This window comes from Mastomys coucha, unplaced genomic scaffold (genome assembly GCF_008632895.1).
Source record: "Mastomys coucha isolate ucsf_1 unplaced genomic scaffold, UCSF_Mcou_1 pScaffold20, whole genome shotgun sequence".
In the NCBI taxonomy this organism is placed as follows: domain Eukaryota; kingdom Metazoa; phylum Chordata; class Mammalia; order Rodentia; family Muridae; genus Mastomys; species Mastomys coucha.
In genome coordinates this window covers 78,561,333-78,586,889 of record NW_022196903.1, presented here as the reverse complement: position 1 = coordinate 78,586,889, position 25,557 = coordinate 78,561,333, and the positions used below count along the sequence as shown (strand labels likewise).

General features: G+C 37.9%; 1 protein-coding gene and 1 non-coding gene across 3 annotated transcripts in view; one reads left to right on the top strand and one right to left on the bottom strand.

The window, feature by feature from the left end:
• Positions 1–25,557, top strand: part of Exoc6b (exocyst complex component 6B) — a 472,818-nt gene that overhangs the window by 36,413 nt on the left and 410,848 nt on the right. The gene's annotated exons all lie outside the window — the stretch shown is intronic.
• On the bottom strand, positions 17,793–17,897 carry LOC116100214. The gene has a single exon (XR_004122536.1). It is a non-coding gene; the product is annotated as a small nucleolar RNA U13 (small nucleolar RNA).

Sequence of the window (25,557 nt, the reverse complement as noted above, 5' to 3'; positions counted from 1 at the left end):
TTTTTTACTACTAAGATTTGATAATCTCAGTTGACGTATTGGTAGGTTAGCTGATTGATTTTTTCTAATTAAATCATCCCCTGGTATCATTAATGAGTTTTAAATTTTGATTATTGTGATTTTTTAGCTCTAGACTTTTATTTGGTCCCTATTCATTATTCTTATTACTTATTGGTATTCTCTACTTGGTGAAACATTCATGTGCTGAAGTATAGCTAGACTTTTTCTAGTTTTTGGTTGTGGTATATTAATTTATATTTGGTGTTGCCCTGATTCTTTGGAATTACCTAGGATTGGTTGGAACAGTTCCATTTCAGTCACATCTTAGTTTATGCTAATGAGACAGGATGTTAAGGAAACTATTTCAGATAGCTTTGGGTGAGTCTGGTACCAGAGAGACCAAGCCTTGATGCAGGAGTTCTAGCTTTCTGTTATACACCCCAACTAGGGCAGAGAGGTTAGATCAATAAACATGGCTGATGAGCAATACTCAGTTAATGTGATCTGCATCAGAGTGGAGATAGCTTCTAGGTTGGTGACCACATTGAGTTGCTGGAAGCTGCTGGAAGCTGCTGGAGAGGACATAGAACTTTCATGGTTCTCTTCTTTCCTGTTCTACCTTCTCTGTCCCTTTAGGTTGTTTTTGAGATAGCTCCTTTGAGTTACCTCCTTAATAATAAACCAACAAGTAAAGTGCTAATTAATTACTAAATCTGAAGGTATGGAAGGTTATGGGAAGACCTCAGTTTATATGGAGATAGGATAGAAATAGGATATGTAGGAAGAAATAGGATATCTGGACACCCTCTTGTGACTTGTTTATCAAGTGGGCTTAGTCAGTAGTACGGACTCCTAACTTGTAACATGTTATGTGAAGAGATAGTGTCAGACTTGAGTTCAGTTGTAGAGCACTAGCAAGTATCAGAGGATTGCTGTTGGCAAAGGCAGCATATATTTGGTGTCAGGAGGAGAAAGAACCTTTCATTGACTATTGTGAATAGAGCTGCTGAGAACATTCATGTACAACTTGTTAGTGTGTCTTTTCCCATATAGTTGTCATTTCTCTGCAGTAAATGCCCAAGAGTATAGTTGCTGATAATATGTGTCTAATTAATTGTCTCAGCCTTGAACCCAGGTCCTTGTACCTGGTAGGTATGTACTATTTCACTGAACTACATTCTAGCTTGAATGTAATTTAAGTTTTTTGAGAAAATGTTATTACAGTTTTCACAAAATGTCAATAAAAAATTACAACACCTTGTAAAGTTTTGCTGTCTATAAATGTTTGTGTGTCTTTGGATGTTACTTCTCTCAATCACATTCAAAAATACTTTCTACTTTCCCAAGAATGTTCATGTGAAGCTGGATGTTCTTCATAGACTTCAGTGAAAGCCACAGAATAGTTTGGATGCCTTTTAATTGCTTCTGGCATCTTGAAATACATAGTTCTCAAAAATAATGTATCTTCAGTTTGTTAATTTTCAATGGATTAATGCTTTGAAATTTCTATTTCATATTTTTAACAGTATTGAGATATTGTCAAATATTGCATGTTTCCAGCATACAGAACATGTGATGTAGCTGAATTTTAAAAGTATTGCTGTAACCAAGATCACTGTTTATCCTTTATCCAAGTTAACATATTTATGGTATCAAGATCACTGTTTATCCTTTATCCAAGTTAACATATTTATGATATGAAGATTTAAGATTTGCTTTCACAAGTTCCATGTTGCATTATTATTAAGTATGTATTATGTATTAGTGGATCATATGTGCATTATGAGATGGTCACCTGCTCTATGTGTTCTTCTGTGGCTCTTTGGTGTTTTTAATAGTCTTTGTCTGGAAGTTCATAGATTCTTTTTTTTTTATGGTTGGTCACTGATGCTTAATTTTTCCCTTGACTGCTGTGTAGGCAATGTGCTTGTAGGCTGGCTTTGATTGCTGCACTTGCGGAAGCAAGCAAGCAGTTCTCAGTCTTTATACATGGGGTGAGGGAGGGAAAGCCAGGCACTAGTCAGCCTGTCAAGAAATTCTGGGTGGCTCTGTGGTGGGCTACATAGTTAGATGGCTGCTGGAGACCTTGGGTGGGCTGCTGGCATGGTTCCTGGGCCATTGGAATGCCTGAGTTCATAAAAACTGACATGGCCTTAGGTCTAGGCATGGTACTGATTTGTAAGAGTTGAGCCTGGCACTGATACCCTCTCTATTGGGCCTGAAGCAGTTGAACCTATTGCTTGTTCTTGATTGATCTGCAGGGGCAGCCTCATTCTAGGGTCTACTGAGGCAGGTCTGCTGGCTGTCTACTAGAGTGTATCTGGTCACTGAGTCTGTGGGACAACCTGGTATGTTGATCCAGGAGTAGCAGGGCTGATACATGGTTCTGTGAGAGCTCTCTTGGCAACAGAGGCTACTGGTGTGGACCTAGCCATTTGACTTTGGGGTCCAGCCTGGTGCTAGGACATGTCTAGAGCCTGAGTCTATGGAGACAAGCTAGGGCTTTGGACCCAGAGGACTTAAGGAGAGAAAAGTCATAACTCCCCTTCCCCCTATAAATAGATAAGTCTGAAAAGGAATTTTCTTTTTTTTATTAAACATGTTAGAGAGCTGCAGGTTTAGATGGAAGATGTTGGAGAGACTTGATAACAAAGTGTATGATCTTGAACCAGATGCTCTACAGTAGGAAATGAAAATGCTCTAAACATGATTGGACAGTCAACAAAATTGAAATGTGGACTGCATTTAGACTATAGTTGCATCACTTTAAATTTGGTAGTGATGCTGTAATTAAAGAAGTATACACTACTGGTTTAAAAACTTATTTATTTTGTGTGTGTATGTGTGTGAATAGTAAGCATACATGATGTGTAGGTCAGAGGACAATTTTTGTGAATTGACTCTTGCTTTTCACCTCATTTTTTGCAGGGTCTTTCTTGGCTTTGGTTTTGCCACTTATTTGTGTACCTAGGCTAGCTAGTCAATGAGCTTCTAGCTTAATTTCTTGTCTTTGACTCCCATCTTCCAGTAATGGTGGGATTGCAGATTGGCACCACTGTACCTGCCTATTGCAGGGGTGGGCTTGTGTTGCAGGGGTTGAACTCCTGTTGTTTTACCTGATGAGCTATCTCTATGGCTCCATACAGCTTTTTAAATGACACTTGAGGTGTCAAAGTGCTTACAAATGGTTCAGGAAAATAAGAATGTAGATTCATATGTATTTAGAAAGAATAAAACAAATATGGTAAATGCTATAAGTTGAATTTTGCATAAAGACTATGCAAGTATGTTTTCAAAATTCAAAATTACTCATCTGATTACTTAAAAATCAGATTTACTTCAAACTAAAACTTAAAAATTATAAAGCGTGTATCTTAGAAACAATTTTAATGCATGAATTTTTGTTTCATTTGCTTGAATACTGAAATGTTTTGAGCAGCTTCAAAGGATCCTCTGTGTTCTGCTGCCCTCTAGTGCTCCTCTTGCTCATGAGCAGCTCATTCTGCAAATGGGGATTTAGAGCATAAGTATCCAGTAAAAACACAAGTACAATACTTTTTAAAAAAGTGATGGTAGTGGTGCTATAGTATAGTACCATGAAGCCACACCTCACGACCCATTTTCTCTCTGTTGCTTCCTTTTGATGATGGGATTGCCCCTAGGCCTGCTGTGCACTGGTAACACTAATGAGCTCAAGCCTCAGCCTGGCTGCCCCAGCCTCTCACCTAAGATCAACTGTCAGATAACTATATACTCTTCTCTTCTTCATTACCACTACATAGTATTTAATAGTAGTATCATAGTGTTCTGCTTTTTAGGTAGGCTGCAGCTCGTGTTCTTTTGCAGGGTTAGGGACAAGTCTGAGGGGTTCAGTCTACTTGGGTAACAGAGTGAAGAAGGTCTGCAGGCACACCACCTGGTCTTCTGGCAGGTATGGCCTGTGGTTGACTCAGTGTTTCTTGTCTTATGTGTTTGGTATCCCTTTCTCCTCTTTATGGTTCCCTCTGGGTGTTTCTGTTGGCTTATCTTCACAAAGCCTCTCTTGTTAGCAAGCCCTTTAATGGAAGTCTTCATTTAAATATTTTCCAAAACCTGTAATTTTTAGTTCTGTATTTTCATCTCAGTTAATACAGAGTATAAATTCCAAGGTTGTGTTGAAATTCTCTGTTGTTTCCATTTATTTGTTCATCTTCTGTTTGTGTTTCCAATCAACTATAACCATTTAAAGACCTTTTCTGGTAAGTTCAGTGTTATGCCACCTGTGTATCTTGAAGTTTTTTTCTTTTTCTTTTAGTTAACATAATCTTGTTCTTTTAGTAGTCTCAAAAATTTGGATGGAATGTTGAGACCCTGGATGGCATTTTCTTTCCTAAGAGATAGATGATGTCTGTGTATGTGCCTGTCTCTGTCTCTCTGCCCCTGTCTTTCTGTGGTGAGGAGCATGAGAGTGATGTCTTCAGTCTAATCAGTGACTGAGCTAAGTCTAGGGTTTGACTTTGGCTAACTGTGCTCCCTCTGATTCTTATTGATTTGTGGCATGGCCACCCAGGCTTCCAGCCTAATATCATGGAGAAATGATAAGATTCTTCAATCAAGTTTTGGATTCTGTGATTTGTTTCCAGTTTTTTTCCTCCTCTATTGATTACTTTCCAGAAACTGATGGTAAGGCCCTGTTACTGAAGAAAAATACTGTATAACTCACTGAAAATGGAGAAGTTGAGCTAGATAGTTCATATCTAGAACCATCACTCTGGCTGACTAATGTTCATAGTACTGGAAGGCACTCCGTACACTATTGGAAGAGAAGGGTAAAGACCAACCCAGCTACAGACCCTGCAATCGACAATGGACAGTTTACAGGGAGTGAGAAAACTTGGAGCACTCAGTCCTAAATGGGTTGTCTCCATTAGATCCCTCTCCTCATAACTAAGAAAACTGGAGCAGAGCGGGTAGAATGAGTATAAGAGCCAGTAGGGGTGAAAGACACCAAGGGAATAATGCTTTCTAGACATGACAGGACTGAAGCGCATATTCACAGAGACCATGGCAGCATACACAGGGTCTGCACAGGTCTGAGCCAGATGGGATCTCAGAGCTGAGACGGGAAGTAGACATAAGCCATCCTTAACCCAGAAACTATCTCAAGTTGATAACTGCTTGCAGAGGAAAAATTAATTTTCTCCAATGATGTCTCCTTACTTAATGGCAAACTGCATGCCCAGCAGTAGATGGATAATACAAAATGAACTCTGTGGTATATTCAGAGATTTTGTTTTTGTCTCATTGCTTTATTTAGACTGTTTTGTTTCTTTTATTAAAGCCTTATACATTTTTTTTGCTTGTATGTTTTCTGATTTTGTTTTTATGGGTTGTCTGTGTGTATCAGCATTTGTATATGTTTTTTGTGCTTTTACTTTGTTTTTTTTCTTTTTTGTTCTATTTGTTTGCTTGTGTTTTTTTTCAGATACCGTTTGTATTCTGAGAGAGGAGGTGGAGGAGAGAGGAGAAAGGGTGTGGATTTTGATGGGTGGGGAAGTTGGGAGGATCTAGAAGAATTATGGGGTTTCCCCATAATCAAAATATAGTATATGAAAAAAAGTCTATTTTCAATTAATAAAAAGATTTTATCTGGTTAGGACAAAACAAAAGTAAACAAAGAGTCCCTAAAATTACTCTGCTTCTTTTGGTCTTTTAAAAAAAATTTAAATTTTCTTAGTTCATAGTTTCAGATATTAAATTTGTTGAAGGAAAACTCTATTTATTTCTGTCTAGTTTCTCCTCTTCAGGATTCTGATCTCTTACATCTCTTAATTTAAATTACTTAATGCCAATATAACTGTCAAAAGCAGATTTTTTTTTTTTAAAACCTCTTAGTTATGGTCTTTTGCTTGACCCCTTTACTGGGAACTTGAGCTTCCTCTTCCTCTGCAAACACTTTGAGGGCAAAAAGAGGTGCCTGAGGAATATCAGCTCAGCTTTTCTCATCTTCCCTTCCTCTCCAGTATTTTGTTCCCTTATTATCTGGTCCTAGGCATCTCTCAGTTAACTAAGAAAGAACATCTCAAACAGATACAGGAGGTCTTTAGTGAATCAGTCTAGATTGGAGCATAGGAAAGGAAAAAACTCAAGGAGGTTTCCTGCAAAGGAGAGATTCCAGGAAAAAAGAAGAACCAGGTGGTGGTGGTGAAGGACAACTTTAATTCCAGCACTAGGGGAGACAGAGGCAGGCAGATCTCTGAATTAAAGCCAGCCTAGTCTATAGAGCAAGTTCCAGGAAGGCCAGGACTACATACAGAAACCCTGTCTTGAAAAAACAAAAACAAAAACAACAAAGAAGGGTAATCTTAATATTCATACTTGGCTTATAACTGAAGAATATTTGTAAAGTTACAATTATGCAAACATTGTTTAATGTTTTCCAAAAATAAAGTATATGTATATATATAATCATTCTGTCAATATAAAATTCATGTGTACAGTTGGAAAAGGCAAGAAAAGAAATAAAAAAGGAAAAGAGAATTAATGTTTAATTCACCTGTTCTTAAGAATGTAAAACTAAAAATGTGATCATACTATTTATATAAGTAATATTTTGAAAAAATAAAGTGAAATAGATATGTCTGGAGGAGTAGAGAACAATGATATAGTGAGGTTTAGTGAGGTGGGCAGATTGATTATAGTAGGAATTATTTAATTATGTATTATTGTTTATTATAATAACAATAATTATTATTTATATTGTTATAAATCATTGTTTATTAAAGTTCCTGGTGAGTTTCTTTGTAAAATTAGAATGAGAAATTAAGAAGAAGTTGTCCAGAAGTGTCAGGTACCATAAATTAGTTCTTTCTTGAGTTTCAGGTCTTCCTCATGGTATATGGTCATTAACACTGTTTCTTATTCCCTTGGTGGCTAATAATAGCAAAGAACTAAATGTGACATTATTTGTTTTTAGGAATTTTCTAGGAACATCACTGCCCATAAAAGTTAAGATTTATTTCTGTATCTTTGAAGGAATGAAACAAGAACAAAACCAACTATAGCCACTGCAATTGTCATTCATTTAACATTAAATATATGCCAAATGGTGTATGAACCTGCATAAGCATTTGCCATTTGTGATATTTTTGTTTTCATCATTCCTTTTATTTTGCCTTCCTTTTTTTCTTTTGTCTATCACTAAGAATCAGAAACTAGAGATACTGTAATGGATAATAAATGTTTTTGTATTTCTTTTTTATAGAGTGGGGAGGGGCACAAAAACAGAAAATTAATAAATCAGGAATAAAAAAATCAGGAAGCTCAGGGATCCTCAAAGCAGGATGAACATAAGTAATGAAGTTTCATCAAAGTACCACTCAAAAGTAGTATGATGTTCTCATACATGGGTTGGGGAGGGGGTAGAAGCCAAGAATGGAAGCGATAGTTTGCATTGTAACTATATGATAGGTTTAGATCCGTCATCTTTCTGTTTGCTTCATTTGTCCACTTTTCCTCTGTTCATTATTGCCACCTTTGCTGATGTTTTTGTTTTGTTTTGTTATTCTCATTAACTGAATTAGGACAACCAGGTTGTTTTTCAGGGTTCAGTTGTACTCTTGTTGGTTTACTAGGTACATCTTACGAGGGGTTTGTATTTATGTTTTTAGTAGTTGTTGTAGGTTTTAATATATGTCTTTTCCTTATCAGCCTCTATGGTTAAATATTATCCTTGCATATCTTGTTTGGTGTAAGGTTCTTATAATGGTATGCTTCATTTTCTTCGTTTGTCTTTGAGGCATTATTAATATACAGTTCACTTCTCTATTTTATAGATTCCATAATTGCAGTTCCTTCTCATTCTCTTCTTTTCTCTTTTTTCTTCCTTCATCTCATTTTAAAGTTACTTTCTGAAGAATTTAAAAAAAAATGATAAAATCTTATATTTACCACTTCACATGCTCTGCTTCTTTGTGCAGACCCAGATAGTCATCAAATTTTGTAGTCTCTGTGACAAACCTCTCTTTAATGTTTCTTACAGTTCACTTTTACAGTGAATGCCTGTAGATTTTGTCTACAGTGGTCTTGTTCTTTGGTTTTGAAGGATGTGGAGTTATCCAGGTTTTCTCCTTCAGGACCAGAGGGCCGCTTTCCATTGTTCACTTGCTAATAGGCGTCTGTGGTCATTATGTTGCTTTGTGTCTTTTCCTTCACCCGTGCTTGCTTTTTCTTTTAAAATTTTTAACTTTTTTACTATTTGTTTTCAGTAACCCTAGCGCATCTCTGACAGATGTTTTATATTGCTTGTTTTTATTTCATATTGGTGTAACACCTAGGTGGATATATAGATTTTAGTACTAATTTCCATACTCGTTTGTAATTAATATTAATTGTAGTTTCTGGTATACTCCTTCATTAATTACAATATAGGCTCCCTCAAAGGGAAACATTTTAAAGTTCTTTTTGTTTTTAGTAAATACATATCAAATAAAACATATGATTGGAAATTGTCTAGACTATGCAGCATTTCAAATATGCTAAATTTTTGAAAAAAATTCTATTTGCTTTCCTGAGGCCATTGATTATTTTATTTAATTATTTATTAGTCATATTTCTCTTTTTAAAAGTTTATTTTTTCCATTTTGGTGCAGATTAAAAATGTTTTTCCTCAGTAGTTGAATAGTCAAGTTACTCCATTCAGTGAAGAACAGAATGAGATGTGCTATTTCATAGCTTTTAGATGCTCCTTAATGTGAACTTTGGGAAGTAACACATTTCTGTCTTTGTTTCTTTGTGATGATTGGGACAGTGTCAGATCATCAATATTTTTAGGTTAGGGTCAATCTTTGTAGAATATTAACTTCCCTAAAGAAATAATGTGACCTCTTCCAGGTTGAGTGATGAACATACACCCTGGGATAAAGACAGGTTTCTAATAGATTACACTCATAGGTCTCTTGACCCTTTATAGTCTATTAGTTCCTATATTGAACTAATCACACAGCTTTGGTGACCTAAGCTTTTTCAGAGAGATATCTCTTACCATGTTAAGTTTCAAGAAAAAAAAAAAAGAACATTATTGAAGTAGTGTTTCCTAAATTTTTATTTTTCAGTGTTATTATTTGAGTTTCGTTAGGATTTATTCTGTTTAGTTTTATTTAGGTTATTTTTAAGACCTTTCTTTTAAATTCATACAGATAGTTGTTCCTTGATTGTCTTCCATAATTTTATGAATAAAATCATAGTTTTGTATCATTTATATAGCTGATCATATATTTAATTTCTTCATTCAGATATTAAGACAAATTATTGAATAGGGTGGATACTGAAGTGCCTCTGTGTAGAGTTAATCACAAAACTGTTCTAAAACTAGTACCATCACCACTAGGCTAACCTGAACATGGAACAAAAGAGACCATCTCGGAAGGCTGTCTGTTCGCTACGGCAGTCTGTTGGGAATGTCATACAGTCAAAGGCTCTGGATGCTGCTGACATTTGAAAAATATTTCTTGGTGGAACATCTGTGACCTCAAAAATTATGAATTGTCTTAAAATTTCTTTCCAAGGGAAAGACCATATGAGAGGGAGGGTAAACAAAATATTTTGTTTATAATTTGCTGTAAAGATGATTTATTACACTTTAATATTAAACAGCTCTGTAGGCTCAAAATTTATCTCACTTGGTTCTAACTGGTGTTTCTCTCTGACACATGGTGTGAATCAACTGTCCTTCCAACTTGAAAGAGCAGAGTTCACTGACGCAATCCTTTGTTCTAGGGGAATTGTTTCCATTGTGCCTTCAAAAGGGAGGGACATGAAAAAGCCTTGGCTCATGACAAGTTCTTTCCAAGTTAGACACAGTTGGGGGCTGAACACTGGCTTGAGGAAGTGAGTTCTATTTCCTCAACTTTCTTAAAGGTTAACCTTTTCATATCTCTCTTTAAAAACTACACATCAGGAACTTTCCATTCATGTGTTCCTATTTTCCAGGGTTCTTTAGATCCTAGAAGTTACTTGGGTTTCTTTCCTTCTCCATAGAAAATCTGCTTTTGAGAAGGTTGAATGACAAAGATCACTGTCCTGAAAGGTCTAGAAAGACTAGAATAATTGACCGTGATTGTAAAAGCTTATAAATCATAGGTTCAAAATAACAGTTGAATGCATGTAGCAATATATAAAGCCATTAGAAGATTTGGTGTGAGTATAGGTGCCATGCATTAGGGTATGACTGTGAATAAGCATGTCATTAGGTTGTTTTTGGTAGAAGCCAAATAACTGGAGAGGATGTTAAATTCCTAGTCTGATTGTGTTTGCTTTAGAATGTGCTAGTATTAATCCAGGCCATGGTGGCACACACCTTTAAACTCAGAGATCTCTCTGAGTTTGAGGCCAGCCTGGTTTACAGAGCAAGTTCCAGGATAGCCAGGGCTACATAGAAACTACTCCCCCACCCCCACCACCTGAAAAAGTGACTTTGCTAGTATTATAGGATGTATTGTGTCCCTGCACTGCTGTTACTGTTTCATTTGTATTTCCCTTTTTGTGTGCATACTGCTGAATGAAGTGGTAGCTATTTTTAATCTGCATTTCTCTGAGCTGGAATTTGAATTATAGAAAAACTAGCCCATGGTCACAAGCTAATAAGTAGCAGAATTGAGACTTGAATCTAAGAAGTCTGGCTTTGTAGCCTCATTGAGGTTCATGGCCTGTTTTGTTATGCTTTAAGAATAGACCCTACTGGAGCTTGCCTGGAGAATGGAAACTTGCATTGAAATGTATGTATATGCTGGATATTGGAGTAATTTTTGAGGTTGTTTACCTAGGGAAGGGAGGGATCAGGACCTAGTCTTTGTAGTTTTTTGAGGGTAGAAATAAGATAAATGATGAAAATTTTAAGAAATTTAAAAAATTTTGGTTTAAAGAACTTTGCGATTGCTATTGATATGTGATTTATTGCTGTGTAGTGAATGAACTTACTAGATGTTGCAGCATAAGCTGGACTAGTAGTTGATGAAGAGATCTGGAAAAACTTGTCATGCTATGAAATTAGATTGTATCCCCTCTGAGATTTCTTCTTTTTCTATAGGTTGCTGTAATAAACAGAAGCCACTAAAATAATTATTCTTTGGGTTGTCCTCAAAGGATAAAAAAAGGGGTGGGGAAAGGCTAATTTGATATCTAATGGAAATGTGTGCTGGTCTAAATCATGAAAATTTAAAAAAAGTTTTTAAAAATTTAATTCACTCCCATCCCCCATGTTTTTTTTTTTTTTTTTTTGAGACAGACTCACTTACTATGTAGCCTCAGCTAGTCTTGAATTTGTGATCTTCCTGCTGCTTCTGTCTCTTGGGTTCTAGGATTATAGGCTTTGGTAACCATAGCCCATGAAATTGTTTTTAATAATTTTATGCTGTTGATAGAGAATTTTGTATATTATGAGTATAGAATAAGAAGCAAAGGAGAGGCCTATTTTTGAGTTTACAAGTAAGATTTCTTAGAAACAGACAAGAAATTCCATCATAGCAACATTGGAACTCTTCCTTCCCTCCTCCCTTTGGGGGATAATGAAAGCACACTAATCAAATTAATTTTGAGATTATGATCAATAATAAGAGAGTAGTTGAAAAAGATATTTTATTTTTATTTTCTATTGTTTTAACTTTTTGTTGATTCTTTGTGAATTTCCCATTATGTACCTCAATCCCACTTACTGCCCTGACTCTTCCTATTTTCCTTCTGCCCTTGCAACCTTCCCTACAAAATAAAATAAAATAAGATATAATAATAACAATAATAATAAAGTCTTGTCATAGAAGCTGTAGTGTGTCACACAGTGTACCCTTTTGTTTACATATCTTTAACTTAAAAATGTTCATTGCACTGAGTGATTGGTCTGTTTCAAGGCTTCTGACTTCTGCTATACTATCAATACTGGATCCTCCTGGGGACTCCTCTCAGAGTTGTTACCTTGTGTCATGGAGATCCTGCAGCTTTGGATCTGTAAGAGTGGCCATTTTACTAGCTTTATGGCGTAGATCTTGGGGTGGGCCAACTCAAAAGCCCTGGATCTGGCTGGGCCTGGGAGGTAGCTGAGTTGGTAACCTGACAGGGTGAGCTCTCCAGCACTGCCTAGCCAGTTCACCTAGTACCTCAGCAAGCAGAGGGCAGCAGGGTCAGCTCTCCCATTCTCATGCCCTCGTGGCTGGCTCACTGATACTCTTGCCACCATCGTCATCTCTACTGTGCTGCCCAGGTGAGGTGCAGGGCATGCCCTCTAGAATGCTTCAGCTGGTGAGGGGTGGAACCAGCTCTTCCTCCATTAGGGCTCACTTACCACCTGCCTCAAGTGGCAAGGGGCAAGGAGGGTGGAAGGCATTTTTCCCTCCTCCATGTCACCCCGTGGTAGACAAGGTATGATGCCAGTTCTCCTACTCTTAGGACATTGGGGCCAGCTCTCCTGCCTGCTTCAGGTAGCAAGGGGCAGGAGGGGTTTGGAGATGGGAGGTGGGGAATAAAGGATTGGGGTGCTGAAAGAGGGAGAGAACATCTCTCCTTGGCCCACTCTGGCCTATAGCAGATGAGGGGTAAGGTATTTTATAGTTTTTAAATATTTTGTTTCTTAAGATAGAGTCTCATGTATACCAGGCCGGGCTTAAACTTGGTAGCTAAGGTTGACTTGATCTTGTAATCTCTGCCTTTCAAGTGCTGGGATCATGGAACTGTGTCTTCAGCCTGGTTTATTTAGTGCTGGGTAATCCAAGGCGTCTTGCATTTTGTACTTTTAACAATTGAGTCATATCATCTCCCAACCCCGAGATCATTTTTGTAGTTCTGTAACTTAGGATGATCCTCTTGTATCTTCCTTTTGGGAGCTGGGATTGCAGGTGTATGCTACTACCTCTGGCTGCCACTCCATAGTTCTTATTTTTATTTTATTTTGATAAAATTTTAAGAATTTAGTCTCATGTTAACCCCAAAGTGTGTGTTCTTATTTACTGTTTACTTTAGTTAGCATCTTACTTAGTATTTACTGTGACTCTAGTACTGTTCTAGATTTTTAAAATGTATTTTCTTTGTTCAATCATTAAAAATAACACTTTAAGTAAAATATTAGAAACAGAAAGGTTGTAAAAAAAGTTAGACTCAAAGTCAGGCATGGTGGTATACCCAGCATACTGTAGGCAGAGTCAGGCAGATCTCTGAGTTGTAGGTTAGTCTGATGAGTATAGTGACTTCCAGGCCAGCAGGGCTATATAGTGAGACCCTGCCTCAAACAAACAAACAAACAAACAAACAGCCAGCACAAAATGTGGGAGTCACATTTATCTAGGTATTTATTATTATTTTTTTAAATTATTTTTCTTACTGTCTCTTCTATTCCCCTTAGGAAAGTAAATGTAAATATTTGGATATTTTTACCTAGCTGTTGAGTGGACAAAGGGTTTAAATACCTTGTTTTTATCTCATCTTGCTTTCTCTCTTTTCTACTCTTCAAAAAAACCCTTCCCTTTCACCTTTTATATTTCTCTTTTCTCTTTTTCTTTTTTCTTTTATTTTGAGACAGGGTATCTCTCATACCTTGGCTATCTTGGAACCTACTCTGTAGACCAGGCTGACCTCAAACTCACGGAGATCTGAATGCCTCTGTCTTCCAAGTGCTGAGATCAAAGGCATTCACTGCCACCATCAAGCTCATTTTGTTGTTCTTGATAAAACTGTGGTAATTGTAGTAATAAAGGAAACTGTTTCTGTGTAATAGCCGTCTTGGAAAGATTGCTTCATACGCAGACTGATGATAATAACTATTTCAGGAGAGTTATTGTCTAAGTCACTGTTCTATTGCTGTGAAGAGACACCATGACCTCAGCAACTTTAATGAAAGAAAACATTTGATTGGGGCCTTGCTTATAGTTTCACTGCATTAGTCTATTATCATCATGGCAGAGAGCATGGTGGCACATAGACATGGTACTGGAGAAGTAGTTGAGAGTTCTGCATTTAGATCCACAGGCAGCAGGAAGAGAGAGACTCTGGGCTTGGCATATGCTTTTGAAACCTCAAAGCCCACCCCTATTGACACACTTTTTCCATCCAGACCAATGTCTTAATCCTTTTCAAATAGTGCCACTTTTTGATGACAAAGTATTGAAATATATGAGCCTATGGGGCCATTCTTATTCAAACCACCACAGTTATATTTGAGGGATAGCTGAATTACTATATGGGAGATGTTCATTTGACATTTTGACACAGATTTAAAAGGTGCTTCCTTTTCTTATGATTTAGAAATGCTGCATTAGGTATATCCTTTTCAGTTTTAGTGTCATGGGAACAGTTTTGCTCAGATTCAGTCAGTGACATAGGATTACTTTTTCTGTGCTTTTTGCATGGCTAGCAATATAGCCCCCAGTTCAAGTTGGCATACGTTCACTTTGATCTCAGAGACAGGCAGACAGGTACATGTGTGCGCGCACGCGCGCGCGCACACACACACACACACACACACACCACACCACACATGTACACACACACAGAACCTTTTCAGTACCACTTTCAGGTGTAAACTGATCTAGCTTTTCATCATGACACCAGGTCAAAGATCCCTGTGTACTCTTATGATGACAGAGGGGCTTAACGGAGTGCTCAATCCAGGCCAGACTAAAGTTATAAAAATCGGTAGGTAACAGAACACGGAAGATTGTCCCTATCTTCTTTCTTTGTCTATGTTATGTGGGGCTGGTTGGGTACTGATGCTTATCATTATAATAGTTCTTGGCTATTTCCACATATCTTTAATAAACACCACCTTGCCCTTTCCTTTAAAAACAAAATCAAACTTTGCCAATGAATTGAGAGTTAACTTGATAATTTGGAGCGTATAACCATGTTGTTTGGAAGCTGTCTGACTGTTTCCATTGTTGCAGCCTGATTGTCCATGGTTTAATCATCAGTAGTTGTGAAGAAAGGCAGGGGGAAAAGTGGGGGTGGTAGTGCTGCGGGCCGCATAGTACCATAAAAAATTTCCACCTGGAAGCAATTTTTTCTAAAAGCCCTTAGGGACTGCTGTCACCCTCCCCCTCCAATTGGCAGTGAGGACTAGAAACACCAGCTCCCCTTGGCACCAGCCTTTGTTGCTCCCAGCTTCCAGAAGGGCTAGAGGAGAGCTAGGGAAATAACACATTATTATTCCCAGACACTCTGCTATGAGAAATTCCCTTGAGCATTCTTTCTTCTTTTCCTCTGGTTCTTTCTGAATTAATATTTTAGCTGAAGTACAGATTATTTGCAGTAATAGGACTCGAATTTACTTTTTAGTCAGAGTGTTTATTATCATCCCTTGTGCCTGTCCTTGTAGAAAGTTGAATTGTATTTGGTCCTGCCATAGGCCCTGTGTCACTTTATAATGTTCTCTGTGGAATGTAGGCATTGTTCCAGGTGTGAACTCTCAAGGAACTCATGGTCCTGTGGGAGTGATACACATGTAAATAAATCATATGTATGTGGTGTTCAGTGTAGCAGCCATTCAAAGATGTGAACAAATAAAAATTTTCAAGCAAATATATAGTAACCCTCCACCAGTGAAATGTCCTTAATGGTACTCATTCATTCTTAGGCCTGTTTTCCAGTGTGACTGGAGAATAGAATGAGGTGTTTGGGTAAATGCAAGGATAGTACTTTTGATGGAATTTACTCCCAATCACACATGGTTTCCTAAAGTCAGGGTCAGTTCAGAATTTTATTGTCAATATGAGGGTTAAGTGGTAAATGGTGATACCATGGCTGTGAAGGAATAACTCACTCTGTACCACTCCAAATGAAGAGTAACCAGGTGTTTCAACAGATTTAGTAGTTTATTCCTTCAAAAACAGACTATTTTTTTAATTAGATGTTTTATTTACAATATCTCCTTTTCCAGGTTCCCCTCCAAAAGGAAAAAGAAAAATAATATAAATTAAGAAAAAAATAAAAATAAAAATAACAAAAACTAAAACAATCCCCTGTACCCTCCTCCCTCCCCCTGCTCACCACCCCACCCTCTCCCACTTCCTGGCCCTGGCATTCCCCTACACTGGGGCATAGAACCTTCACAGGGCCAAGGTCCTCTCCTCCCATCGATGACCGACTTGGCCATCCTCTGCTATACACATGCTGCTGGAGCCATGAGTCCCCCCATGTGTACTCTTTGGTTGGAGTTTAGTCTCTGGGAGCTCTGAGGGTACTAGTTAGTTCATATTGTTGTTCATACTAAGGGGCTGCAAACCCTTCAGCTCCTTGGGTACTTTCTCTAGCTCCTTCATTGGGGAGCCTGTACTCAGTCCAATGGTTGGCTGTAAGCAAAAACAGACTATTAATTGCATGCTATAACAGTGTATTTTTTATTACATTTGTTTATACATATCTTTATGTGTGTAGCATGGGTGGAGGTCAGGGAACAACTTGACAGAATTGATTCTTTCTATTATGTGAGTACCAGGAATGGAATTCAGATTGTAAGGCTTAGCAGCAAGTAAGTTCCTTGACCTCTGAGCCATCTTGCTGGCCCTACCTACTTGCTCTTGGTAGCAATTTTGAAATTTCTTCAGTTTTGGAATTAAATGTTTAATGTTTCTTTTGTTTTGGTTTAAATGTTTGCTATTTCTTTAAGTATAATTTATTTTTAATTTATATATATCAGTTTTAAGCCTGGGTAAATCTTGATCTATAGTTTTTGATTCTTTTAAAGCTTTTGTTGTTGTTGTTTTTTGTTTTAAATCATCCATGTTCTAAGATTTGCTTTTTTTTTTGATACTTAAATTCTACTTTAAAGAATTATTGCTTCTCAGAAGTCTTAGAAATATGAATTAAAGTATATTTCTCTAGAGAAGATGTATGTTCATTCAGTAAGTTATCTGTGGACATTGGGAGGGAGATTCTAAAATAAATAACAGTCATTATTTGTGAGATGATATTTTGCTATGTTTTCCAGGCATGGTTTGAACTTGAACTCAAGCAATTGATCCTTCTACTTCTGACTTCCTTAGTGTTGGGATAAAAGATGCACCTCCATTCCTGGCCCTAAAATGAAGAATTTGACATTTTTTTTTGACTGTACAGATATTAAAAGTATGACTTTGAGACTTATTCTTTGGTTTAAAATGACTAGAAGTTTTTCTTTCTCCTGCAGCCAGAATCAGTACCAAAGGAGGGAGCTCTCCTTGCAGGCTCCCATTACCCTTCACTGAGGTATCTTGGTTCTAGTCATTTGAGGTCCCCTCATTTGTCTCTTTGATTCCTGTTCCTTTTTACTCTAGTCACTGGAGATGTTCTTTATTTTCTTTACTGTGAAGTCATGCACTGATGGTCTAGAACCTTAATTTAGATTTTTAAGATTTACTATCAGAAGTGTTTTTCATAATGTGTCCAATGCTTTGCATTGCTCATGGGGAGCATCATCTTATTTTGCTACTTTGTTTTCTATTATGTTTTTTTGAATGGAAACAACTTGATTATCCTTTATTGGTCCCTCAGGGTTTTCAGTGCTAGGGACTTAATTTGGAGGTATTAAATTAATCTGGTTCGGTTGGATTCACTGGAGATTAGGCTGGCCTTGAACTTACAGTGATCTTCTTACTTACATCTTAGAATGTTGAATTTACAGGCATATGCCACCCTGCTCATTCATTCATTCATTCATTCATTCATTCATTATTTTTAAAAATTAGTTGATTTTAATTTCTTTAAAGACAGGGTCTCATTGTATCCCAGGTTGACTTACTGTGTAGCTTAGGATTTTAGTCATGCACCCTCCTCAGGCATTCTTTTTTTTTTCCTCATGTCAAATGGGTAATGTACCCAACTTCATAACAAGGTTTGAAGGTAGTATGTGTCACACAGTGATGTGAATACTTAATCATCTTACTTATGAACTAAAAAAAGATCCCGCCTCAAGTACTCTAATTTCTAATCTTATAATTAGTAACATTCATGATTCAGCTAAAAAAAGCAATGGAATAAATCTTTTTGCTTTTAATACAAATTTGTACAAAGGAAATAATAAAGCCACTGGCAAACTTTGCTGAGACTTTATATCTTCAGATGATGATGAAGAAGAAGAAGAGGAAGAAGAAGAAGAAGGAGGAGGAGGAGGAGAGGGAAGAGGAGGAAGAAGAGGAAGAGGAGGAGGAGGAGGAAGAGGAGGAGAAGAAGAAGAAGAAGAAGAAGAAGAAGAAGAGGAAGAGGAAGAGGAAGAGGAAGAGGAAGAGGAAGAGGAAGAAGAAGAAGAAGAAGAAGAAGAAGAAGAAGAAGAAGAAGAAGAAGAAGAAGAAGAAGAAGAAAATGATCTGTTCCAACAGGATATTACCCAAGTTTTAGTTATGACAGTCTTTGTATACTTAAGTTGGACTATCTTTGCTTTTATTGGTTTATTTCCTGTTTGATTTCTGTTGTTGATTTGGCTGATATTTTATGACCAATTTTCCTCTTCTCAGATTTTCTAGTTGTATTTAACCCAAGTCACATTCTTTGGAAGGCTCTTCAGCTAGGTGCCAGCTGAAGCTGCCCCCACTTTGGTTTTTGAAAGTGCCCACCTTTGCCTTTCTTTCTTGCCTGAGACAGAATTCCCTTAGAGCATTCTCTTGGTTGTATGGACTTTCGTGGTGAAGCTAGTCAGATACATTGGAGTCTGCGAAGATAGAAAAAGTATTGGAATGTGTTTGCTCTTATATGGTGTTATGAAAACATTTAGATATTATATTAGTTGCCTTTTGTATTGCTTTGATCAAACTTGACAAGAAGTCACTTCAAGGAGGAAGGCTTTGCTTTGGCTCCCAGTTTAAAGGGATACAGTCCATCATGGTGGGATAGGGAGGGTGGCCAGAGTAGAAGGTGGTTGGTTATTTTGCACCACAGCCAGAAAACATGGTTATGAAATGCTACTACTCTAGTTGGTCTGGGAGAGTGGAGCCCAAAATGAGGTGGACTAAAGTATCATGCAATAGCTAACTTTATTTCGAGTATCAGACAATTTATATTTTGAGGGTATTCTTGAAGGTTAAGCAAGGTCAGAAGAGCAACGGTCACATGAGTTTAAGCTGTGTACTGTCAGGAGGCAAGTCATGCTTGGAAACATCATTCTGAATACTAATGGGTAGAGTGATGTGCAATTTAAAGTAAAACCTACTCCTATTATTACATCTGAGAGGGCATAAAAGCACATTCCAAGAACAATCCATGTTACAGAGGAACGAACAGATATTACAAGACTTTTGTCTTGTTTACTCAGTGTTTTCTCACAAGGTCTTAAAAATCTCACACAGCTTCATCCATAGGCTGTGTTCTGACAATTAGATGCTGGTGTTTGAATGAAAACATGAAATAAAAAAGGAAAGGGCATGACTACTCCTAGGTATGATGGAGGAGAAAGTTTATTTTAGGTAAAAAGGACCTTAGTCAGAGGCAGGGACATGTGGGAGAGTCCAGAGTGGACAAGACCTTGAGAGCTATGTGTGGATAGAGGGGTAGGGGAAAGCATGCAGCAGCTGCCCATCAGAATCAAGAGACTGGGCAAGAGAGGAAACTAAAGGAATAGGTGCCCAAATGATTGGGTTATATAGGGAGGAGCAGCTCGGGGAAGAGTAGTTTAGCCCCTGGGCTGGAGAAAGTTTTGTTTGGGGTGTAGTAATGAATGGTAGTCGTACCCTGTAACAGGTTGGGACCGAGGTTTGCAGAGAACCTGGTGGCCAGGTCTACTTTTATATGTTAAATAGCACCTCAGATGGTTCAGCTTGCTTCTGCTTTTTTTATTGAGTCACAAACTCTATCCCAGCTGTTCTCAACCTGTCAAGACCCCTTTGGTTTGGATGGATGACCTTTTTACAGGAGTTGCCTAAGACCATCAGAAAACATAGATATTTATATTATGATTCATAATAGTAGCAAAATTACAGTTAACAAAAAATTTATTCACAGAACTAGGAAGCTTGAGAACCACTGCTCTAGCCCTTTAAATGGTACATCTTTCCATATTAGTTAACCTAATCTACAAACTGCATCATTGATATTCCCACAGGCTTGTCCTACATTATTCCAGTCAAGTTGACAGGTCAACAGTATTAACTGCCAGATGTTTTCTGATCAACTTAGACTTCATTAATTACAATATTCGCCTCCAGTTATTGATAATGATATGGTCTATTTTTCCTGTACCCAGAGCACCCAATTTATAATCCGGAAGTCTGAATACAATCAGTAGACATACTGAAGTAAGAAGAGATATAAACTCCTTTTGACCTCTTGTAGTTCTCTTTCAACATCATGCTCAAATGTGTTTTTCCACTTTATTTTTAACTTTTGGAATAAACAAAAATACTAATGATTCTTTTATGGAGTTTAATGAGAAGAAAATGTTTGAGGGATTAAGCCATGACAAGTTAAAAAAGATATATGAAAAAGAAAAGACAGGAACAAACTCTGGAATTTTTTTCTTGGATAATCAAAACCAAAACGCCAAACTGAAAATGTTCAGTTCTTTGTGTCGTGAGTTCTTATTTGTCTTAAGACGTATGAATAGATATGTTTGGTCTCCTGTATTAATTACTCTTGCATCCATCTCTGAAACAAGGGCAAATCCACTGCATTGCTTGATTTACATTTCCTCCTTGTATCCATTTGTGTCCACTTCAGTGGTAGAATCTTTCCACTTCCAGGCCCTGTGAAAATACCGGGAGATAAAATGCGTAAGACAGTCTTTGCACAGGGGTGGACTAATGCTCTATTATAAGAAGACTGATAATCGAACAGACCATAGGAATATAGCGTAATACATTTTGTGAGGACAGTTACCTCCAAAGGAGGTGGGGATGAAAGGCTCTAAGTGATTAGAAATGGTTCTTCTGGAGAAGGAGGTATGAGCTGTGGTTTCAGGAGTGGATGAGATTTACTTTGAAATGGAAGAAAAGGGGAAGGATAGTTGAGGCTGGAGACTGGAGTCCTTAACAAACTGTGGATACTGATTGTTGTTTGTTCTTTGATTTGCCTTTGCAAACTGCACAACATTCTGTCATTTAGGATACTTTAATATGCAAATAGCAGAGTTTAGAGGGAAAGTGATTTAAATAATTGGTAATTTACTGGCAAATGGCGGGCGTATCTGGAGACAGCTGGTGAGACTTTCTCCACTGTCCAGGACTCAGGTGTTCCCACACTTTCCCCTTTCTTTTTTTTTTAAAAGAATTATTTTATTTCATTTTTATGTGTATGAGTACACTGTAGCTGTACAGATGACTGTGTCGATCATGTGTGTGGCTGCTGTTGATCTCAGGACCTCTGCTCAGGCCGGCTCCCTCCGGCCCTGCTCCCTCTGCTCCCTCTGGCGTAATTTTCTGCAGCTGTCGTCAGACGCACCAGAAGAAGGCGTCCGATCTCATTGTGGGTGGTTGTGAGCCACCATGTGGTTGCTGGGATCCGAACTTAGGACCTTCGGAAGAGCAGTCAGTGCTCTTACCCGCTGAGCCATCTCGCCAGTCCCACTTTCCCCTTTCTAAACCTAGGTTATTGGCACTGTTTCCTCTCTTTTTAAGGTGGTTGCATCACCTGCTTGTAAGTGTCTTATTTTAACAGGGCAGTGTTTGAGGTAGGAAAAGCAACTTTTTACTCACTTCCCTCCCCCACTTTGGCCTTTCACTAATAGATTTCCCTTTTCATTGGTGAGAGTTGTATCACACATCTTTATGTTAACTGGTCACTGACAAGGTAACTTAATGTTTACCTCTAGTTGTAGGATAGGAAGGTGAAACCCCAGATAGAGTTGGGACTGCTCAAACAAAAAAAAGATCAATAGTTGCTTTGTAGACATAGATAATCCACAACTGACTTACCCTGCAGTGAAATTAATTCCCCCTCCCTCCTTTCTTTTCTCTCATACTTCTCTCTCTCCTCCCTCCTTTTTCTCTTTCTAGACAGGGTTTCTCTGTGTAGCCCCTGACTGTCCTGGATCTACTCAGGAGCCAAGGCAGAGATCTGCCTGCCTCTTCCTCCCTTGTGCCCAGACTAAAGGAGTGTGCCATCACTGCCCAGCTCCCACTCTACCTTCTCAACAAGGTCTTCCCTCTTAGCCCTGGCTGACCTCAGCCTCCTGAGTGCCGAGATTATGAGTGTGTATCACCCTATGGCTTCTTCCTTATCTTTGGAAAAGTAGATTGAAGCTGGTTTGGCTATATACAAGTCATACCCTTCTGTGGTAGTTTAGTGAAGTAGAATGGTAAGTATTTGTTGAATTCAAGTTTTAAGTGTCACTTTATCAGTTAAAAGCTTTTAAAATAATTGCTTTTGATATCTAAGTAGGGAGGGGATATAGAACCATTATGTTCCATAATGCTATTATTATTATCAAAGTATATTATTAGCAATGCACACTAGGATGCACAAATATACCTTTTATAAAAACCTTTGGTATACTAAGGAGGTTATGGAAATCAGACTTTTAGGCTTCCATTTTATTTGAGTCAATGTTACTGTATAAAAATCACGATTAATTTCTAAGCATTTCTTCTTGCTTACTTTTTACAATACTAGAATATTCTTGTGATGGGATAAGCAATTCCCCATTGTTTGTTCCATAGTCTAACTGGTAAGTATCTTGTGTCAGAAGCTTTCATTTTGGGGGAGGTTGGGGGTTGGTGGGAGGTGGGGGCAAGGCCTCAGGTACCTCCTGCTGGCCTCAAACTTGTGTAGCTGAGGATGGCTTTGAATTCCTGATCCTCCTGTCTCTGCCTCCCGAGTGTTGGCAACATGCCCAGTTTTATGCAGTTCTGGGGCTTTCTGTATGAAAGGTTACACTCTAGCAGTTGAGCTACATCCCCTGCCTTGGACCCACAGATTTGATCAAATGCAGTTTTTAGTCAGTCTATTTTATTTAGTTACATCAATTCCATTTTTAAAATATTAGAAATTGGTCATCACTAGATGGCAGTCTTTCTCCACTTTAGGTTATTTGTTCAGAAGGAAAAATAGTGCAATACTATTAAAAACAGTGCTGACTGCCAGTAGAAAGCTAATTTAGTAGATCTCTAACTTTTCCAGTTTAAGACTTGTTTATTTATTTATTTTTTGCCTTTTATGTATCTGATAGGCCTATTGGTTATTGATGACTTATGATGAAATATATTTGAAATGCTGAGTCTGTGTGGTTTATAAGGTCTGTTCACATTTGCTTTTTACTGTGGTAGAAGCAATTTGTAATTAAAGACATAAAATGCAAGTAAATATGTTTTCACCTGTCTGATAGCTACATGGAAACTGTGTATCCTTTTCACTTGCATGTACACAAAGAATTTACACAGAACCAGGGAATTTCCAGAAAATGGGAAATATAGGGTACCTTAAACATTGTCTACTTTCCTTAGTTTAGATTTGTGTGTTTTAGATGTCAACTCTTTTTTTTTGTTTGTTTGTTTTTTTTTTTTGAGACAGTCTCTTGCCCTATTGTCCTGGCTCGGCTGGAACTAATCACTGTGAGCTCAGGACTCTACCTCAGCTTCCTGAATGCTGGGATTACAGGCCTGGGAGCTCTATACTAACCAATTCTTATTTTAATTTAAAAAATTTCTACTCCAAGGGCCCACTGTAAACCTTTAAAGTTATGCCACATCATATTCTAATAGAGTGTTAAAATGATGAAGATTCTAAATAGAAACTTGGTGACACTGATAAGGAGATTAAAACTACCACCTGCTGTCTGTCCACAAAATGTTTGCTCCTCATTATGTGCTTGAATTGGAAAGCTTAGTGCTCAGCTAGTACTTCAGGGAAATTGTAATTGATTGCTGTATCCTATTTTGTGAATGAGAAAGGTCAGAGAGATTAATTGAATTGGCCAAAGATATAGCTAATTGCAGTGTTAAGACCAAGGCCTCACAATCAGGCATCTAAAATCCACATTTTCTTACTTTGATTTTTAGTTTAGGTTTTCTTTTCTTTTGTAAAAGTAGAAAGTCCGGGGAGGCATTCTCTGAGTTCTGATTTTATTTGCTTATTTTTCTTTAGGTTCAGGGGCCTCACACTAGTTAGTTAGGCTCGCCTTGGAGTCCTCACCCTCCTTCCTCCACTTCCATACTGCTAGGATTACATGCTCCACTATACCTGGTGCCCAAATTTCTGAACTTCGTGATTTTTTTTCTTCCCCATCAAGTTTGTTCTTTATCTTTGGAGAGAATGAATGAAAACATTTCCTGGTAGAACCTAGTGTAGAAGTTATTACTGAGTCAGAATATACTGAAATTAAACCAAAAACCAAAAGTTTTTTTTTTTAAATTGAATAATACCAGCCTATGTTTTTAAGTTTTAGGATTTTCCAGGTCCCCCCTCCCCCCCAGTTTTCAACATGACAAGGAGTATGAGTATCATTTCTTAGAACATTCCTTTTTCTTTGAAAGGGGAAGATTTAAGCTTGAGACTACTGAAATGTCAGTTGTAAGTTCAGTCTTGTGTGTACTACATAGCTTTTGTAAAATCATCCACTTGGAGGGCTGCTTATAATTTTTTTTCATCTTTTGCTTTCCAAAGAAGGGGAATGAATCTTGATGGCTGTTTTTTTTACTGAAGTCAGTGTTTGTAGGTGTGTGTGTGTGTGTGTGTGTGTGTGTGTGTGTGTGTGACCCTTAATTTTGGGTAGTGAAGTAACATGATGAGGAGAGTAAACTGTCTTATTCAGAGAATAAGTACATGTGGATCCTGTACCATACATCACTCCAGACTCAAAAGCCATAGGCACTGAGCAAATACGTGTTTGCTGAAGGAGTATCAGGGATCAGAGATAATGTTGGCATGTCTGAGTCAGTGTGTGCATGGGCTATTGGTTCTGAACTGATACTGATTCCAGGAGATCTCAAGAATTATGGCCCTCCGGTTAAAGTAGAGCTTAATGGAGGCTAGGGGATTAACGGAGTTTTGGCTGAAGTCTGATTCACAGGTCTAGAGACTCTCTGAACTCTTCCTGTGGTCATCCAACCTTCCCACCCCCAATATATATATTTGGGATAGGTATATGTAGAAGTTGGAAGAGTTCTTGTACTACTAGTTCCCTAACCTGGCATGAGGGCTATTATAGTTGTGGTTGGAAAGGTTAAGTGCCTTTAGAGTTGCCTGTTCCAGGAAAAATAGTGAATCAATACAGTGTTGCATTCCTAGAACAATTGCAGAAATTAATGCTACCATCAAGGACTTGAAAGATGCCTGGGTGGAGAATGACAGTTGACTATCAAAAACTTTATCAAGTAGTGATTCCCAATTGAAGTACCAGATGTGGTGTTCTTTCTTGAAATAAATCCATGTAAAGTTCAAAGGACTTCTACCTCAGTGTCTTGGTCACTGTTCTATTTCTGTGAAGAGATGCCATGACCATAACAACCCCTATAAAAGAAAGCATTTAATTAGGATTTACTTACAGTTTCAGAGGTTTTGTTCATCATGGCACTAAGCATGGTGGCACACAGGTAGACATGGTGCTGGAGAAATAGCTGAGAGCTCTACATTTGGATCTGAAGGTGGCAGAAAGAGAGAGACATTGGGTTTGGCATTTGAAACCTCAGATCCCCCCCCCCC